This window comes from Papaver somniferum, chromosome 8 (assembly GCF_003573695.1).
Source record: "Papaver somniferum cultivar HN1 chromosome 8, ASM357369v1, whole genome shotgun sequence".
Classification (NCBI taxonomy): Eukaryota; Viridiplantae; Streptophyta; class Magnoliopsida; order Ranunculales; family Papaveraceae; genus Papaver; species Papaver somniferum.
Genome location: NC_039365.1, coordinates 137,631,593 through 137,650,509, shown reverse-complemented (window position 1 = coordinate 137,650,509; position 18,917 = coordinate 137,631,593).

The window sequence follows — 18,917 nt, the reverse complement described above, 5'->3', positions numbered from 1 at the left end:
TTTTCTGCGAAAGGGAAATATTTCAAACTCTGCTTCCATTGTTGAAGAAATCTTTGGATCGAAAGGATCAATTGTTCCTGAATACATTCACATCAACAATCCTGTTTTGGAACTGAAGACCAGTATCACTAGACTCAAACGCAGCATTAAGAGGGAAAAGAAGGTAGCAATATCAGGTATCTGTTGTCCTTTTCCTGTTAATTCTCTTGAGACTAACTTTATTGACATTTCTGATGTTGCTCAAGAAAGTAAGGGAGATAAAGTCAACACCTTTTATTAGCAAAATGCTCATCAACTTACAACTTGACTGCTTTCGTTTGTGCCTCCTCCATTGAGACCATGTGAGGATGCACAAGATTCTCGAGAAGACATATTCTTCTTTACAAGTGGTCTTTGTTGTACTTGTGTTATTTTTTTTATTTTTCTGTTTATATAAAAAGAAAACGATCATCTTACTGTTGAGAATTGCTCCAGTTAATATTTACACTTGTTAATATAAATGATCAGTAACTTTTTGTTAAGATAATACTCTTTGTTGCGAGAAGTGAGAAACTTCAATAAGTCTTTTCTTCAAACAGTTTCTAAAAGGCAGTTGACTTGTTTTGTCTATCAATAAAACTCTTGTGCTCTAATTTATTTATTGAGCTAATATGTACTGTCTATGGTTAAAAACTTGTTTTTGATAATTTGTTCAAAACATGTTCCTATTCTAGGCTCCATTGGCTCGTTGGTACTGAATACTTTTATTCACGTCCACAAATGGCCCATGTGCAAGGTTCATGATCAGACGTATGGTTCCAATACCGAATTTGTTTGGAAAGAACTATATGTGTCCCTAGGGTTTTTATTCTAAGAAATCACATATATATAAGATTGATTCACTGATCTCTTATGTATATGCACGTTCCGAAACCTCAAGAAATCCTCTTGTGATCCCATGGAAAGTACTATGAATGGATGCAAAAAGGAAGATGAAATTGAAGATGACAAGGTTATTAAGTTTCATGAGAATCCTCTCATCATAACCTGTTACCATGCATGCGATCATGAAGACAATAGACCTGTTCAGATGTCATCTGATTTGGTTGGAAATCTTCTTCGAGATTTTACTGTTGTACGTGATCAATTTTCCATTGCAACAAAGAACCTTGACTTTTTGAAGACTGAACTGAAGAAAGCAACTAATGATCTTGCTCTTGTTCGATCTTTAATTGTTGACTATGTCTGAGTCTCAGTATGTTTTTAGGTTTTAATTATGTTTAGGAAACTTCTTATGAGAATTTATTCTTATGTTTAGAAGGATAACTAGGGTTTGGTATAACAAATATTATAGTTACACGTAGCTATTTCCAACGATTTTCACCTTGCAATGTTTTTAGATTTATTTATTTAAACTCTAAGTTATTTTGAAGATGATCTTGCAGTATTTAATCTTATTGGTTTTATATATTGCAAATTTGTTATGCGATATATATGTGTTTACGTTCGTGAACTATGCTATTGTCTCATATATGCTCAAAAGTCAAGTCTATTATGTCTTTATGCAAATATTGATAAAAGATATAATGAAATTTTTGAGAAAATTCCGCAGTATTGATCTTTCCTTGATCCACTATTATGTGAGAGTACTATATTTACTTCGTAAGTTTTCCTATGTTGAGTGTTTTCGATTAAATTAAAAAAAAAAGTTTCTCTTTTGATTAGTTTACTTGATGATATTTTGGACATTAAGAATCCGCGTCCAAAGAAATCCTTCTTTTCTCGTAAAAGTAAGGTCTCTCATGTTTTTCTCTTGGTAATGACATCAAATGGGGAGAGTTCTTAGATGAACTTGTACTTAATCGCCATATCTTTGTGGGGAGAGCGGTTGTGGAATTTGAAAGAGTTAACTTGTATCTTAATAAAGTCCTTGATGAGTACACTAAGTTTCGACTATGTGAAATCATCAAAACAAAGTTGATATTTTTTCTTTTAGTCATGAATTATCTTTTGAGAATTCATAATGATCCGATAGTTTTCGTACCTTTGCCAATTTATATTGACAAAAAGGGGGAGAAATATTTGGTAGTTCACACTACATACATATGTTTTACGGATCATTATGTAAGGGGGAGTGGATTCCATCATAAGATAGAAGTATTGACTAAGGGGAGTGATACATATCACCATAGTATTATTTCAAATTTGTAAGGCATATGGACTTTGATTCTATATAATAATACTATGACACTGAATAACAATGATTGAGAACTTTTATTTTCATATTGTTATTTCTATGGATCTTCAACAACAATGATTCTAAGTTGAGCACATTCAAGGAAGTTGAAGACCCAAGGAAATCAAGCATGATGGATAAGAAGCTACAAAGTTTTTTTATTTTGTAATCCATATGTATTGATAGTTTTGTTACTAAAATTGACAAATGAGGAGATTGTTAGAGCACTGCTTGGTCGAACTGGCAAGCTTGTTTGTCAAGTTTAGTTGATCAAAACTATATACTTGATTTCTAGTCTACTTGTAGCTATGCAGGAGATCCGAACTCTTGAGACATGAAAAATATTAACTGATAAGAACAAAAATTTACCTTGAGAGAATTGATAAAGATGATTCTAAGGAATGGTTAAGGGACAAGCAGTCCAGCCAATCACGAAGCTGCAAATAAAATCCAATAACAAAAATTAGATGATTATAATGTTTCGGGGAAAAAAAAGACCGTTATAAATGGACAAAATTCTCATTTTGCTTTTCTGTTAATTAGGATTTATAAGTTGAACCGTTGAAAGCGGTACGAATCTTCTATTTAATATTAACAAATTTATGATACACGAGCACGAGAATAAGAGAAGAGTTTCCGATGCACAATGAAGATAGGTTTAAACAAAAGAAAAGAATCAACAAATTCACAAAGAAGAGATACTGGAATTACCCAAAGCCGATTTTGAGTCATGGAGGGCCTTATGCGAAGTTGATTAAAGGGACCTTATACAACTAATTTTCCCCCTGATAATTTCGTAACAATAACTACAATTAATAAAAAAAAAGTCGACTAACAAAATGATGAAGAAAAGTCAAAAAATAGTTAACAGTTATATCATAAGGGTAAAATAATTTGTACTCATTATCAAACATGTTAAGTCGGTAATTCATAGTTAATTATTTTATATAGAATTAGAAAAATATTAATGGTCATGTGTTTTTCTAATTTAAGTATAGTAGTATTTATATAAATATAGTGTGCATGCATTGAACATCATCTGAGGCAGTAGCATTTATACAATTAATAAAAATAAATATCAACTAAAAAAATAAAATATGATGATGAAAACTCAAAAAATAGTTAACAGTTATATCATAATGGTAAAACTTTGTACTCATTATCAAACATGTTAATTCGGTAATTCACAGTTAATTTATTTATATTGAATGAGGAAAAGATTAGCGGTCATGTATTTTCTAATTTAAGTATAATAGTATCGATATAAGTATAATGTGCATGCATTGAACATCATTTGGGGCAGTATCCTGCAATAAATAAAAAGAAATATCAACTAGAAAAACATAAAAATTATGATGGAAACTCATAAAAATAGTTAACAGTTGTATCATAATGGTTAAATAATTTGTACTCAAACATGTTAAGTCGGTAATTCGTAGTTAATTTATTTATGTATCAAATATTCTTATACATGTCCGCCAACTCTTTCCCATTTACCATGTCCCAAATCTCTAGATCATCCTCGTCATCTTCGATAGTTGTTTGAAAATCAAGAGGAATTCATCAAGGTAAGGTTGCATTCAATGGTGTCGTCTTGTCAAAATTATAGGAAACCTTTTCATTTTTTGGTTCTTTAGCACTTCTTACTTTGTTAGTATTATTTTCTCACATTCTTGTATCATGATTGGTAAGATATCCTAGTTACATAATGGGAATTTTGAATGAACTATCACCAAATTATCTTTGCATATGCTCATGCATTATTTATGATTAAAAAAAACAACTAGTACTGTCACTGAGGTTCTATAAACAGCCGTGAAAATATTGTCAGTCCAATTTTATTCGATAAATTACAGGAACCCATTAATGACAAAAAGTCTGAAGGAACCATATGGGCTTTACTTGTTGCTGGTTCAAAATGGTATCGCAACTACATGCATCAGCTAGTTTCAGAAAATGATTATTATTATACGCGATTTTGGTTAATATATACTTGTTTTTGAATATAAGTTTCACTAATGGATTATGTTCTCGTCATTTTTGTATGTAGGCGAATGTATGTCGTGAATATCATATTCTACCCAAAGGTGGATTAGAAGAGGATCACATCATAGTGATGATGTTTGATGATATTTTCAACCTATCATTAGCAGAAATCACGGTCTGGATGTTTACCATGGAGTCGTAAAAGTAGTAAAACCTTTGTTTGTCCAACTTATTAAGATTTTCACAGAAAAAGCTAAAATATTTTTGGTTTGAATTTTCGGATTATACCGGAGAAGATGTATCTTCCAAGACTTTCTTCAACATATTGATGGGGAACAGAGATGCTTTAGCCGGAATTGGAAGTGGCAAAGTCATTTCAAGTGGTCCTAACGACGTAATCTTTTTATATTATTGTGATCACGGATTGTATCGTGCTCTGGTAATGCATGTTGGAATAGATGATCGTATATATGCATCTCGTTTATGTAGGAATTAATTCAAACACGAGCCGGATGAATCTGATTTTAAGGATATTTTAAATTTTGAATAACTAGATAAAAGAGAATATACCACTTCTTGTTGGAAAAATAGCTTCCTACAGCGCCTCAGCAATGGGGTTTAGCTCCCCATATCAAAAACACGCACAAAATAATAATCCATTAATCAAAAAGGTGTTTTATTACAGAAATTGTGTAATACAGAGATTTGCAACGCTGTAAGGGTGTTACAAACGTCACGGTTACAATCTTCTAAGACTGTAGAAGAACGATAGTTTCCTAGTGCAGCACAACTGCGATTGTCTCTGTAGGTCCAATGTTCTTCGTTTTCTCCTTCTTCAGCAGCAGTAGAGAACACCTCTGCAAGTCTTCTTTCTTCGATTCTATGGCTTCTGACCGGACCCCTAACTCCCATCTCCATTCTTAGACCTCACAAAAGCCTATATATACACAACAGGTCGATAAATCTCCCAAGAAATCTTCGATTATTTTCTTCTTTTTCACGGCCAAGTTACGGATATTTTCTTTCCTTCTAAACTCTCTTTGCGGCTTATGTTACCTTGTTTATCTTAACTTTCCTGTTAGAATGGCATTGTCCAAGTTATATTGTCCACAACCCCTACGTAACTTCCAAGAATAAGCTTAAACAAAGACCCGAGAAAGGATCACCTCTGTTTTCCTTGTACATGATCATACAACCCAATTTGATTGATCCAAACACACGTAAAATTACTATTATCATCTAACAGGTCCAGCCCAAGCCGAAACATCGATTGAATCTCGATAGAAACATCTCAAAAATCCAAACAAACCCGACAAAAGCTATTTTCCCCTGTTTCGTTTAAACTCCGCGTAAATCCCTAATTCTTCGAATATAAAACACTTATCATTCTTTTTTTATCTCCACCAGCTAGTACCAAGTAAATCCCATGAAAATCTCCAATTAAAAGTCGATGAAAATCCTGCCAGAGAATTACGCAGGAAAGGAAGAAAATTTCCCGCCAAAACCGTGTGTTCAAACTATGAAAATGGTGTCCTGGGTGTAAATAGCAAGTGGTTTCCCCTTAGTAAGTGAGTGCCTCTTATCCAAATGAGGGGTGCCTTCAGTGATTTTCTCCCACAAGCGCAAATACCACTTTTCGAGCCAATTTCACCGTAAATGCTTATTCCTTCAAAAACACCTACAAAGACATAAAAAAACCATAATAAATACAAACTTGAGCATTAAAAATACATAGAATTGAGATCATATCAGATATGAAAATGTGTCTATCAAATACCCCCAAACTTATTATTTGCTCGTCCTCGAGTAAATCAAAAATAAAATCCTAACTCACTGTCGCAGGCATCGTCGATTGCATTTAGCGTATGCAATAAGCCTTTAAACCCCTAGGTGTCTCTAGTGGCGGAGTGTTGTCTCCGGAGGGCTTACCAGAGATATACCCACAAAACCTTTACTCCAGACCCTAGCTATCTACGCAGAACCTTGGAAGGTATTAAAGAATCTCCTTGGTTGGCATACTTATTGACTACATGAGGAAGTACCCTGATGCGAAATTCCAATTGTTGTACACGAGTTTGCACTCAAGCATACTAAAATTCATATATAAGTGACAGAGCTCTACTCAGATAGTCGCACTATGGACATCAATATCCGGAGTCAAAACTAATCACATGGATAGATCAAGAAGATGGATATATAAAAACATAGATGGTTTTGATGTTTACTAGGTGAACGGTGTTTCTCATATCTGTCTGAAGGCCTCCGCTAAAATGAACCCATCCTAATGGACTGAGATACTAGTCTGACTAATATCAACACACTGGCATATACAAGGGTACCAGTGGTCGATAATCCTAACTCTAGGTCAACACAACTGGCATATGCAAGGGTTCCAGTGGTCGACTTTATTGAATTTATTCCAGTTGGTCTGATGGTCTGGTCTCAATTTCTCATTAATTTTTTTGTATCTCAATCACGCTAATTCACCCTAGCATTGGTAACAACTTGAATCGTGAGCCCCACCTAATCACTTAGAGAAACATAGTTTAAAAACAAAACAAAATAAAAACAGAAGCGAAAAGGACTCAACGAGATATGGTGAAACTATCATGTTATTTCTAACACATGAGCTCTGTGCTTTTATGAATAGACTCTTTAGATGTTGCCATCTAGTCAGATTGGTTCCTCAACTCCTACAACCAAAATGCTTCCATCCACTTAGATTGGTTGGTGAAATCCTTAATAGGCATAAATTTCTAGGCTCTGGAGTTTAATTATGCAACTAAAAAGTTTCTCCTATACCCCCAAACTTAAATCTAACATTGTCCTCAATGTTCCAAAGGTGAAATTAAAAGCATGAACAAGGAGAAACTGTTACCATTTGAAGCAAAAGAGATAAGGAAAGATATTACCGTGTCGCATGAATATTGGGTTACCTCCCAAGAAGTGTTAAGTTTAGTGTCTTCAGCAAGACTAAGAAAGGATTAGTCACCTTATAAAATCATAAAGTAATAGCCGAAATATTTGTGGGTCATCAAAACCAAATAGAGCTATCACAAGTAAAAGGAATCTGCAACCTGTCAAGAAAATAAACAAATAAAGCACACCCTTGTCTAGTTTCCCGTTTAAGACAACTACATCTAGCTGTGGTTCAGGTTCAGGTTCTATAACTTGGTCCAAATAAAATATTTTCATGGGTTGCGTTTCCTCGTAGCTAAGATCCGATTCAGGTATTAGAGTCTGGAAAAACTTAAGTAAAAGCTTAGAAGCACATAAAAATAACCTGAACAATTGCGGATCTTTAAAGTCAATCATTTTTGACTCACACATTTGACCACGATGAAAGTGATGGTCAATCTTAGGCAAATGTGTTGTTTCTAATATCCTAAAGTACTTAGGTTTAGTCTCAAAACTCAGTAACTGACACATTTGAAATTCATACATCCCCACATTTGGAAGAAAAATATTTGTTGGGAAAACAAAGTCAATCTTGGTATCATAGCCTGGGCAAACCACATCAACCAGAGGATGGGTTTCTAATAACTGAAATTTCTTGTGGACATCACTAGGTTCAGGAAAACGTGTATGAAGATAATCTTGTAAAATGGTTAAGGCACATATGTCAAGTCCCAAGTGAGGGACCTTTCTAAGAGTTAAATCACATGGAGAATGATAATCACCCCCAACCTTAGAGTTTTCAGTGTCTCTAGAAAGACTAGTCACAACTTCCCTAATTTCAAGGTCATCTAATTCATGAAAATGGTCAATTGATTCTTCTAAGTCAGGTACATCCTCACTCATCTCGACGAGTTCATTTTCTTTTTCTAAGTCTATTGTTTCTAAATCGCTAGACTCAAAATATACTCGTTCCTCTAAACCATTATTAGCTTCGTAATCAAAATGAAATACTACATCGTCTAAAACGGGGGTATCTCTAGTCAAATCCTCGTCCTTTTGAATAGGTGAACATTTATTAAAATTATTTGGATTTGAACTAGAAATAATATTATTATTAAGCTCAGTTGGAGTAGCAAATTCCTGATCACTTTGCCTATTTATTTCAAATTCTTCATCAACACTATCCTCATCGTAATCATTATAATAACATGAAAATAGTTGAACCTCATCTAAACAACAAGTAGTGTTACCAATTATATCCTCGTCATCTTGATTATGCAAATAACTATCCTCATTTTCAAGGGTACTATTGGAAACACTATATTGGAAATTAAGACTATCTTGAGCAGTTCTTTCGTTCGTATCAGCTATCAGCTTGAGGGATTCCTCTATAGGAAGTTTTCTTTCTTCATAAACTAAGTTATTCATCTCAGCTATCCTACGTGTCGACTCTTCTAATTTCCCGAGAGACTCTTCTAAAGGAGAAATATAAGAATTTTGCTCATATGACCGGTGAGTATGTGGATAGTTATTGGGCTCACCATGGTATGGACCATAATCTTCAAAAGGCTGATGTTCCCAACCACTATTCACACTATGGTCAAAGTAGTAACGTCCATTTTGAAACTCAGTCGGATATTCGTTGTATTGGCTATTGTAATACCAGTTCGACATTCTACTGCAGGGGTGTGAGTTGTCACACAAAATAAAACCCACTGACAGGGGATTCGTGGGTGGATAGAGTCTTACATCCCGTACCAGACGGGCGATGAACCGTTGAAGTCGACTCAGGCCACCGACTCCAATGTCAGTGTACGAACCTGAGGGGCCGAGATAGTATCGTAACTGCCGTCCTTCCCTGCAAACAGTTTATATTTAATTTTTAACCCTTCCTTAGGGTTTCAAAATAATAATAATGTCCAGTCCAAAAATAAAGTCCAAAAAGGAAAAGAAAAATTACAAAAATAGAATCCTATTTACAGTTTCTAAAAATAAACAAAATAACTATATACAAAATCTTCTTCTTCACTCCTTTCGGATTCCTCTTTTCTTTCCTTCTTTGGCGATGCTTTCCTTTTATAGCAAATTTTCTTTCCTTGTAGCTTCGCTCCAAATCTGAAAAGAATCGAAAAATACCAAAACGCGTAAAAAGGAACAAAAAAGAATAATAAAAATAAAAATAAACCTAAAACAAATCTAAATACAAATCCGCGTCGGCGGCCCCAAAAATTGATGTGTTTTGTAGATAGTGGTAAAAGTGGTTCGATTCTCAGGCTTGCGAAGGATAAAATATAGACTTAAATTCTAAAACTAAAATAGAAAACACACTAAAAGTTGTAGCAAACTCAATCAAAGATGATATCAATATTAAAAGAACACCGAGGCTAAGATTCCACTATTTTCCAAGTTTAAGGTGATTTAATCCAATCTTTGTATTCATGCAATTTTCTCGTTCAATTTGATTCTTACTATTGCAACAAGTAGATTTTCAAAAGCAATAATTGTAAATACCAAGCAAAGCATCAAAAGTCTTAAAGTAAGCACACTCTATCAAAATAGATCACAATTACTCAAATAAAAATCATATTCGATATTAGTTCAAGGCAAATAATCATAATCAAATTGCAATAAATAGATAAAAGAGAATATACCACTTCTTGTTGGAAAAATAGCTTCCTTTAGCGCCTCAGCAATGGGGTTTAGCTCCTCATATCAAAAACACGCACAAAATAATAATCCATTAATCAAAAAGGTGTTTTATTGCAGAAATTGTGTAATACAGAGATTTGCAACGCTGTAAGGGTGTTACAAACGTCACGGTTACAATCTTCTAAGATTGTAGAAGAACGATAGTTTCCTAGTGCAGCACAACTGCGATTGTCTCTGTAGGTCCAATGTTCTTCGTTTTCTCCTTCTTCAGCAGCAGTAGAGAACACCTCTGCAAGTCTTCTTTCTTCGATTCTATGGCTTCTGACCGGACCCCTAACTCCCATCTCCATTCTTAGACCTCACAAAAGCCTATATATACACAACAGGTCGATAAATCTCCCAAGAAATCTTCGATTATTTTCTTCTTTTTCACGGCCAAGTTACGGATATTTTCTTTCCTTCTAAACTCTCTTTGCGGCTTATGTTACCTTGTTTATCTTAACTTTCCTGTTAGAATGGAATTGTCCAAGTTATATTGTCCACAACCCCTACGTAACTTCCAAGAATAGGCTTAAACAAAGAATCGAGAAAGGATCACCTTTGTTTTCCTTTTACATGATCACACAACCCAATTTGATTGATCCAAACACATGTAAAATTACTATTATCATCTAACAGGTCCAGCCCAAGCCGAAACATCGATTGAATCTCCATAGAAACATCTCAAAAATCCAAACAAACCCGACAAAAGCTATTTTCCCCTGTTTCCCGCGTAAATCCCTAATTTTTCGAATATAAAACACTTATCATTCCTGTTTTATCTCCACCAGCTAGTACCAAGTAAATCCCATGAAAATCTCCAATTAAAACTCCATGAAAATCCTGCCAGAGAATTACGCAGGAAAGGAAGAAAATTTCCCGCCAAAACCGTGTGTTCAAACTATGAAAATGGTGTCCTGGGTGTAAATAGCAAGTGGTTTCCCCTTAGTAAGTGAGTGCCCCTTATCCAAATGAGGGGTGCCTTTAGTGATTTTCTCCCACGAGCGCAAATACCACTTCTCGAGCCAATTTCACCGCAAATGCTTATTCCTTCAAAAACACCTACAAAGACGTAAAAAAACCATAATAACTATAAAATTGAGCATTAAAAATACATAGAATTGAGATCATATCAGACACGAAAATGTGTCTATCAGCGAACCCAGTCCGCGAACCGGCATAAATTCTTTGCCGAGATTTTCTGCTGGAGTTTGTAAACTCTACCGGTTTCTTAAGTCCGCGAACTTGAGAAAGGTTATATATCTGAAGATGATTTCTGAACATAAACTTATAAAGACTAAGGAATGCAGTTTGCAAACCGTGGCTATAAAAGTTCATGAACCGATTCGAGTGAATCAAATCATCTTTGCTTCAATTGTGTCTTGTGTATTACATGAAATTTCCTTGCAATTGAACAACTCTCTTAACTAGTTCATTTGAGTCATTTGAACTAGTTATGGTGAAGAAGAACATGGTTGATATGAAATGCTCATATGGCTAACCTTTTGGTTGACTATTATTGAACCAACAATACACACGTTTGGGTATGGTTAACAAACCTAGAGGCGTGTAGTTCAAGTTTTCGATCTAACGGTTGAGAAATATTAGCTTGAATCTAAATCAGGTTTTCATCTGACGGTGGATATTGTTTGCTTTGTAACCAAGGCAAAACCCTGATTTGAAAGACTATATATAGGAGACATCTAGGATTGTGCAAAACTAATCCCCACACCTTAGTGTGATATTAGTTTGCATACTAGAGTCGATTCTCCTTTAACTCTAGTTTGCATACTAGAGTCGATACTACATTTATCGTAGTTGTGTGATCTGATCTTGCATCTTCTATCGTACGAGTACAATCATATTGATTGGCTTGAGATTTGATATCTCCGATAGGCAAGATATAAAAAGTAACCACAAACACCTTTGTCTCATCATTTGTGATTCCACAACATCTTGTTTCGCTACCATACTATTAATATTGTTGTGATGTGATTGATTAATCTAGGCTGTTCTTCAGTAATATAAGACCGGATTATCAATTGGTTCATGTTCACCTTGATTATTATCAAAAGACGGAAAAAAACCTTTAGGGTTTATCTGTGGGATACAAATTGATCCTTTGATAGACTTGTCTGTGGGAGACAGATTTTTTTATTGCTAAAGCCTGCGATTTTGGATCGTAGCAACTCTTAGTTGTGGGTGAGATCAGCTAAGGGATTCAAGTGCGCAGTATCCTGCTGGGATCAGAGGCGTAGGAGCATAATTGTACCTTGGATCAGTGGGAGATTGATTGGGGTTCAACTAAAATCCATTCCGAAGTTAGCTTGGAGTAGGCTAGTGTTTGTAGCGGCTTAATACAGTGTGTTTTCAATCTGGACTAGGTCCCGGGGTTTTTCTGCATTTGCGGTTTCCTCGTTAACAAAATTTCTGGTGTCTGTGTTATTTCAATTTTCGCATTATATTGTTTTATCTTTATAATTGAAATAATACAGGTTATGCGTTAGATCAATCAATTGGAGAGTCCGACCTAACAGTTGTTAATTGATATTAATTGATCCTTGGATATTGGTCTTTGGTACCATCCAAGTTATCTCTCTTTAATTGAGATTCACAGTTTGCTTGAGTACGATTAAATCGAGAGATTGAGATATTAACTCCTTGAGATACTTTTACCTAGATTGATTCTGACTGTCTAGTTGATTGTCTAAAAGTTTTTCGGAGTTTGTCCATACAGATTGCTAAGAGAAATATTGGGTGGTGTTGTTAGACCCCCGCTTTTTCAATTGGTATCAGAGCAGGAAAACACGTTCAAGACCTTACAAGTCTGTGTTTGTAGCGATCTGACTCTATGGACAGTAGTGCTATCTCAATAAATGCACAACCAGATCCAGGGATTTCAGAATTCTCTTCCATGACTGATTTAATAAAATCTGTAGAAGAAGTTCTATCTAAACCTCCACCAAGTTTAAAATCCATTGAAGTGTTTTCAGGGCTTGAAAAGAAGCTTGAGAGTTTATCTCTTGATGTTGAGTTATACCTCCAGAAAGAGCAAGAATCTCTTGACAGGCTAAATCAAGTTATGATGAATAATATTCATGTTGAGGTTGATATTGATTTACTAATCAGTGAGAGCAATGCTCCTCCTCTGCGTAATCCAATCAGTTGTGATGAACTAAACGAGTTACAAGAGGAGTTTAAATCTCAGTTATCTGAGTGTATCACCTCAAAGCATGAATTGATTCGTTGTTCAATTCCTGATACTTCCTATCAAGATAGTAGTATTGTCTTCTTTTATGAAGAATCTAGGACGTCTCTTTTTACCAAAAGAGTTTCCCTTCGCAGTACTAAAAACTATCTGCAGAAACTGTTTTTTATAAGTTGGAAAACAAGAAATTAGAAACACAAATCTTTTTGGGTTCTCTTGAAGTTCTTTGATAGACTTATAAAAACAGTTCCTTGGGTGTTTCTCAACACTACAAGATTTAAGAGTTGTTGGAAAGAAACTCTTTCTTGGTGCCATGGTGAGAAAGACATTGTTCACCTCAACACAACTTGTTTGTGTTTAAAGTGCATCATCACCAAGAAATGCCCTGCTATGTATACGGTGAGGGAAACACAACAACTGGGCGCACAGATTATATTCGGTAAGGCTGTAGAATTCAATTGGACTTTTCTAAAAAGGTATGTCTATAAACTTGAGAAATTTTTATGTTTTTTTTACTTGTTTGAGTACTTATAATGATCCATGTACCTTGCTTATCGTTCATTTCTACCTAACTTGATCTATGTTTAAGGTTCTTAAATGTTTAGGTTTGAAAACATTAGTTCGGGGTGTTTGGACTTCATGGTACACGTACAAGTATGCATAATATCATTTAAAACCAAAATCCAGGGGTTTAAGTTCGCAAACCCCGTCTGCAGACTTCTCCAGGATACGAAAATTCGTTTGGAAACCCGTATGCATACTTGACGTCGATTTTCTATAAACTTGTGTTGGCAGTAACTTCTTCGTCCGAACTCGGATTGACCTCATTCTCTTTGAACACTCTTTCTCCTTGAATTCTCTTCAAAATGGAGATGAGAAACCTTGAATTTGGATGAGTTAAGATTGGTATTTGTCCTGTCTCTTGTTTTTGAGTATTTTGCTCCGTTTCGTTGCACTTGTTCCACTTCTCTTGAACTTGGGCACTTGGATTCTTGGAATACTACTCTGCTAAGCTAATTTTTATATTTTACAAGAATGTTGTTGGTGAATCACAAAGAAGGAAGTTCAAGAATGGAAAGTAGTACGCAGTGTTACGAAATTCTTGAATGTTCACAATCATCCTTTGTGAACTATGGTGCATAGTCGTTATTTACTTTGTATGTTTTTCTTTGTTAAGAAAATAATTTTTTACGCCTCTGATATCTATTCTTGGTGTAAATCCGGGAGAAAAAGAATGATTCTACCCTCTAAGGACAAATCATCAGTGCATTTCGAGTTTGTCTTGGTGCCTAGGAAACTTCTTGTGAGAATTTATTCTTGTTTTTGAGAAGGATTACTAGAGTTTGGAATAGCCATTATTGTGATTACACATATCTATGTCCAACGTTTTCATCTTCAATGTTTTTAGGTTTATTTGGTTTAAATTCTAAAAATATTTGGAGGATGATGTTTTTGCAGTATTAATCTTTATGATTTGATATATTGCAATTTGTTATGGGATATTGGTGTTTACGTCCGTGAACTATGTTTGTCCCATATTCTGTCAAAAGTAAAGTCGTTTGTGATCGGTATTCACGTACTGGTAAAAGAATGAATAGACTTTTGACAAATACAAAAGTTAAGCCTATATTGTCAAAAATTTGATGGAAGATAGGTTAAAATCTTTTGTTTTCAAGGATTATGTCTATTAATATCGTTATACAAATAGTGATTGAACATAGAATGAATCCTTGTGTATTCCGCAGTATTGATCATCCCTGATCCATATTTTTTATGTATTACTGTGAGGCTCCGTAATGCATCTTATGTTGAGCACTAAACAACCAAGTTGATTTATTAGCTTAGTTGGTGTTCCGTGAGATATGTTATGTCGAGCATATTGAACTAAATTAATCATCTTGTTAGGTTATTTAGTCATTGCTCCGTAAGTTTTCTTATGTCGAGCAAAACAAATGACAATTAAATTGATTACTTTTGTGAATAGTTTGGTTGTGTATTCCGATTAGATTAATTATGGGTTCTCTTGTAATTAATCTAGTTGAGTATTTTTCGTGACTCCATAAATTCTCTTATGTTGAGCACAATCAATTGAATTGATCACTTTTTGTGTTTAATTTGATTGTGCATTCCGATTAAATTAATCATGGGTTTACTTGTGATTAATTTTATTAAGTTTTTTTGGATATAGAAAATCATTCTCATGGTTTTTGGTGTCCAATAAAATCCTTCTTTTCTCTTGAAATTAAGGTCGCTCTTGTTGTTCTCTCGGGAATGACATCAAATGGGGGAGAGTTCTTTTGAACTTGTGCTTAATTGCCATATCTTTGTGGGGAGTGCGGCTGTGGAATATTAGAGGGGTTATCTTGTATCTTTAAACTCCTTGATGAATGCTATTAGCTTCGGCTATATGATTGCATCTAAATTAAGTTGGTATGTATTCTTTTTTTGGTCATGAAATGTCTCTTACGGAAATTTCATTATGATCCCGTTCTTGTACCTTTGCCAATTTTATTGACAAAAAGGGGGAGAATTAATATGTAGTTCACACTACAAATACATATGGTTTTCGGATCATTGTGTAAGGGGGAGTGGTTTCCATGTGAGATGGAGTATTGACTAAGGGGGAGTAATACATATCACCATAGTATTATTGTTGAAGTTGTGATACAATTGTACTTTGACACTGTGTAATAATACTATGACACTGTATAACAATGATCGAGACTGATGCTTTCTCATTGTTATAGCTACGAATCTTCAAAAATGGTGATACTAAACTTACAACCTTTGGGATCATTGGAGTACTTGGAAGTGACGAAGATTTCGAGGAATGTTGAAGATTAGACTATGGAATAGGAGCCACTAAAGTTTCTTTATCTTTTTTGTATTCCATATGTATTGATAGTTTTGTCACTAAAATTGGCAAAGGGGGAGATTGTTAGAGCATTGCTCGGTCGACCTCGCATGCGTTGCTATCTCAAGCATGTTTGTCAATGTTAGTGATCAAAACTATAAGTCTTGATTTCTAGTCTATTATAGCTAAGTCTCGGACTAGGATAGAAAAGTGTAGTTGATCTCAAGGACTTCATGGCGATTCATCATACAAGAAGAAGAACCACTCAAGAAACCGGTGGAACTTCTCGACAAAAAAGTATGTGAAGACTTGAACTTATCTGTCACTCAAAAGTCTATCTACTCTATCTCATACTCTTTGAGACAAGAAGTCGTATGCTATATATATAGACTTGGATTATACATATTTGGTATTTCGAGCCGAGTATACCTCGCCTATCTATATCTCGAAATATGTGTTGGTAAGCTTTTTGCTTCGATCAAGTTTATCTTTACCTAGTGACGAAAGTCATGATATGTTTCAATCACTTTGAAAATTGCTTTGACGAGAAATGGTGTAACAACTATATAACGTTCTCTAAGAATGTTTCGATGATTGAAATGAGAGTTTAGATTACATAACCAATGGTGGACATAAACATTGTTGTGGAAACACATTTATGTATAAGTCCTATTCCTTGAACCAAAGTTTGCGAATTTTGTTGATCAAGAGAAACCGGAGAATGGCGTGAGCCAAGTCCGCAAACTTAGTCCGCGAACTGCCGGACTTCTCATCCCGAGAAATTCTGTTGGAGTTGACGAACTAGCTGCGTCCGCGAACCCAGTCCGCGAACCGGAGGAAAGTCTTTGCCGAGATTTTCTGCTGGAGTTTGTAAACTCTACCGGTTGCTTAAGTCCGCGAACCTAGTCTGAGAACTTGAGAAAGGTTATATATCTGAAGATGATTTCTGAACTTAAACTTATAAAGACTAAGGAATGCAGTTTGCAAACTGTGGCTATAAAAGTTCATGAACCGATTCGAGTGAATCAAATCATCTTTGCTTCAATTGTGTCTTGTGTATTACATGAGATTTCCTTGCAATTTAACAACTCTCTTAACTAGTTCATTTGAGTCATTTAAACTAGTTATGGTGAAGAAGAACATGGTTGATATGAAATGCTCATATGGCTAACCTTTTGGTTGACTATTATTGAACCAATAATACACACGTTTGGGTATGGTTAACAAACCTAGAGGCGTGTAGTTCAAGTGTGTATAACAAGCTAAGTTTTCGATCTAACGGTTGAGAAATATTAGCTTGAATCTAAATCAGGTTTTCATCTAACGGTGGATATTGTTTGCTTTGTAACCAAGGAAAAACCCTGATTTGAAAGACGATATATAGGAGACATATATTATTGTGCAAAACTAATCCCCACACCTTACGTGTGATATTATTTTGCATACTAGAGTTGATTCTCCTTTAACCCTCTGGTTTTATTTTCTCAAACCGGGTTAAACGACATAAAGACTTCATTGGGATTGTGAAGCCAGACCGATACTACTTTTATCGTAGTTGTGTGATCTGATCTTGCATCTACTATGGTACGAGTACAATCATATTGATTTGCTTGAGATTTTATATCTCCGATAGGCAAGATATAAAAAGTAATCACAAACACCTTCGTCTCATCGTTTGTGATTCCACAACATCTTGTTTCGCTACCATACGATTAAGATTGTTGTGAGGTGATTCATTAATCTAGGATGTTCTTCGGGAATATAAGACCGGGTTATCAATTGGTTCCTGTTCACCTTGATTATTATCAAAAGACGGAACAAAACCTTTAGGGTTTATCTGTGGGAGACAGATTGATCCTTTGATAGACTTGTCTGTGGGAGACAGATTTGTTTATTGTTAAAGCCTGCGATTTTGGATCGTAGCAACTCTTAGTTGTGGGTGAGATCAGCCAAGGGATTCAAGTGCGCAGTATCCTACAGGGATCAGAGGCGTAGGAGCATAATTGTACCTTGGATCAGTGGGAGATTGATTGGGGTTCAACTATAGTCCAGTCCGAAGTTAGCTTGTAGTAGGCTAGTGTCTGTAGCGGCTTAATACAGTGTGTGTTCAATCTGGACTAGGTCCCAGGGTTTTTCTACATTTGCGGTTTCCTCGTTAACAAAATTTCTGGTGTCTGTGTTATTTCAGTTTCCGCATTATATTGTTTTATCTTTATAATTGAAATAATACAGGTTGTGTGTTAGATCAATCAATTGGAGAGTCTGACCTAACGGTTGTTGATTGATATTGATTGATCCTTGGATATTAGTCTTTGGTACCATCCAAGTTATCTCTCTTTCATTGAGATTCGCAGTTTGCTTGAGTAAGATTAAATCGAGAGATTGAGATATTAACTCCTTGAGATACTTTTATCTAGATTGAGTCTGACTGTCTAGTTGATTCTCTAGAAAGTGTTTCGGAGTGTGTCCATACGGATTGCTAAGTGAAATATTGGGTGGTGTTGTTAGACCCACGCTTTTTCAACACCGATTAAGGTACAGTCGCGTTCCTTACGCCTCTGAATCCCAGCAGGACTCTACGCACTTGATTTCCTTGTTGATGTAACCCAGAACTAAGAGTATCTACGACCCAAAGTCGAAGACTTTATAAACAAATCAGTCTCCCACAGAAAAGTATATTCTAATAGATAAATCTGTGTCACACAAAAAGTACCTACGAAGTTTTTGTTCTGTCTTTTGCTAAATCAAGGTGAACAGGAACCAATTGATAATCCGGTCCTATATTCCCGAATAACAACCTAGTAATATCAATCACCTTACAATAACTTAACTATATGGTAGTAGAACAAGTTATTGTGGAATCACAAAGAATGAGACGAAGAGCTTTGTGATTACTTTTTATATCTTACCTATCAGAGATAAATCTCGAGCCAATCTTAGAGAAGATAGTACTCAATACGATAGAACAAGTAAGATCAGAACACGTAACTACAGAGAAAATAGTTGGGTATGGATTCAGAATCCCAATGAAGTCATCGTTTCGTTAACCTATAACGGTTTTTGGAAAA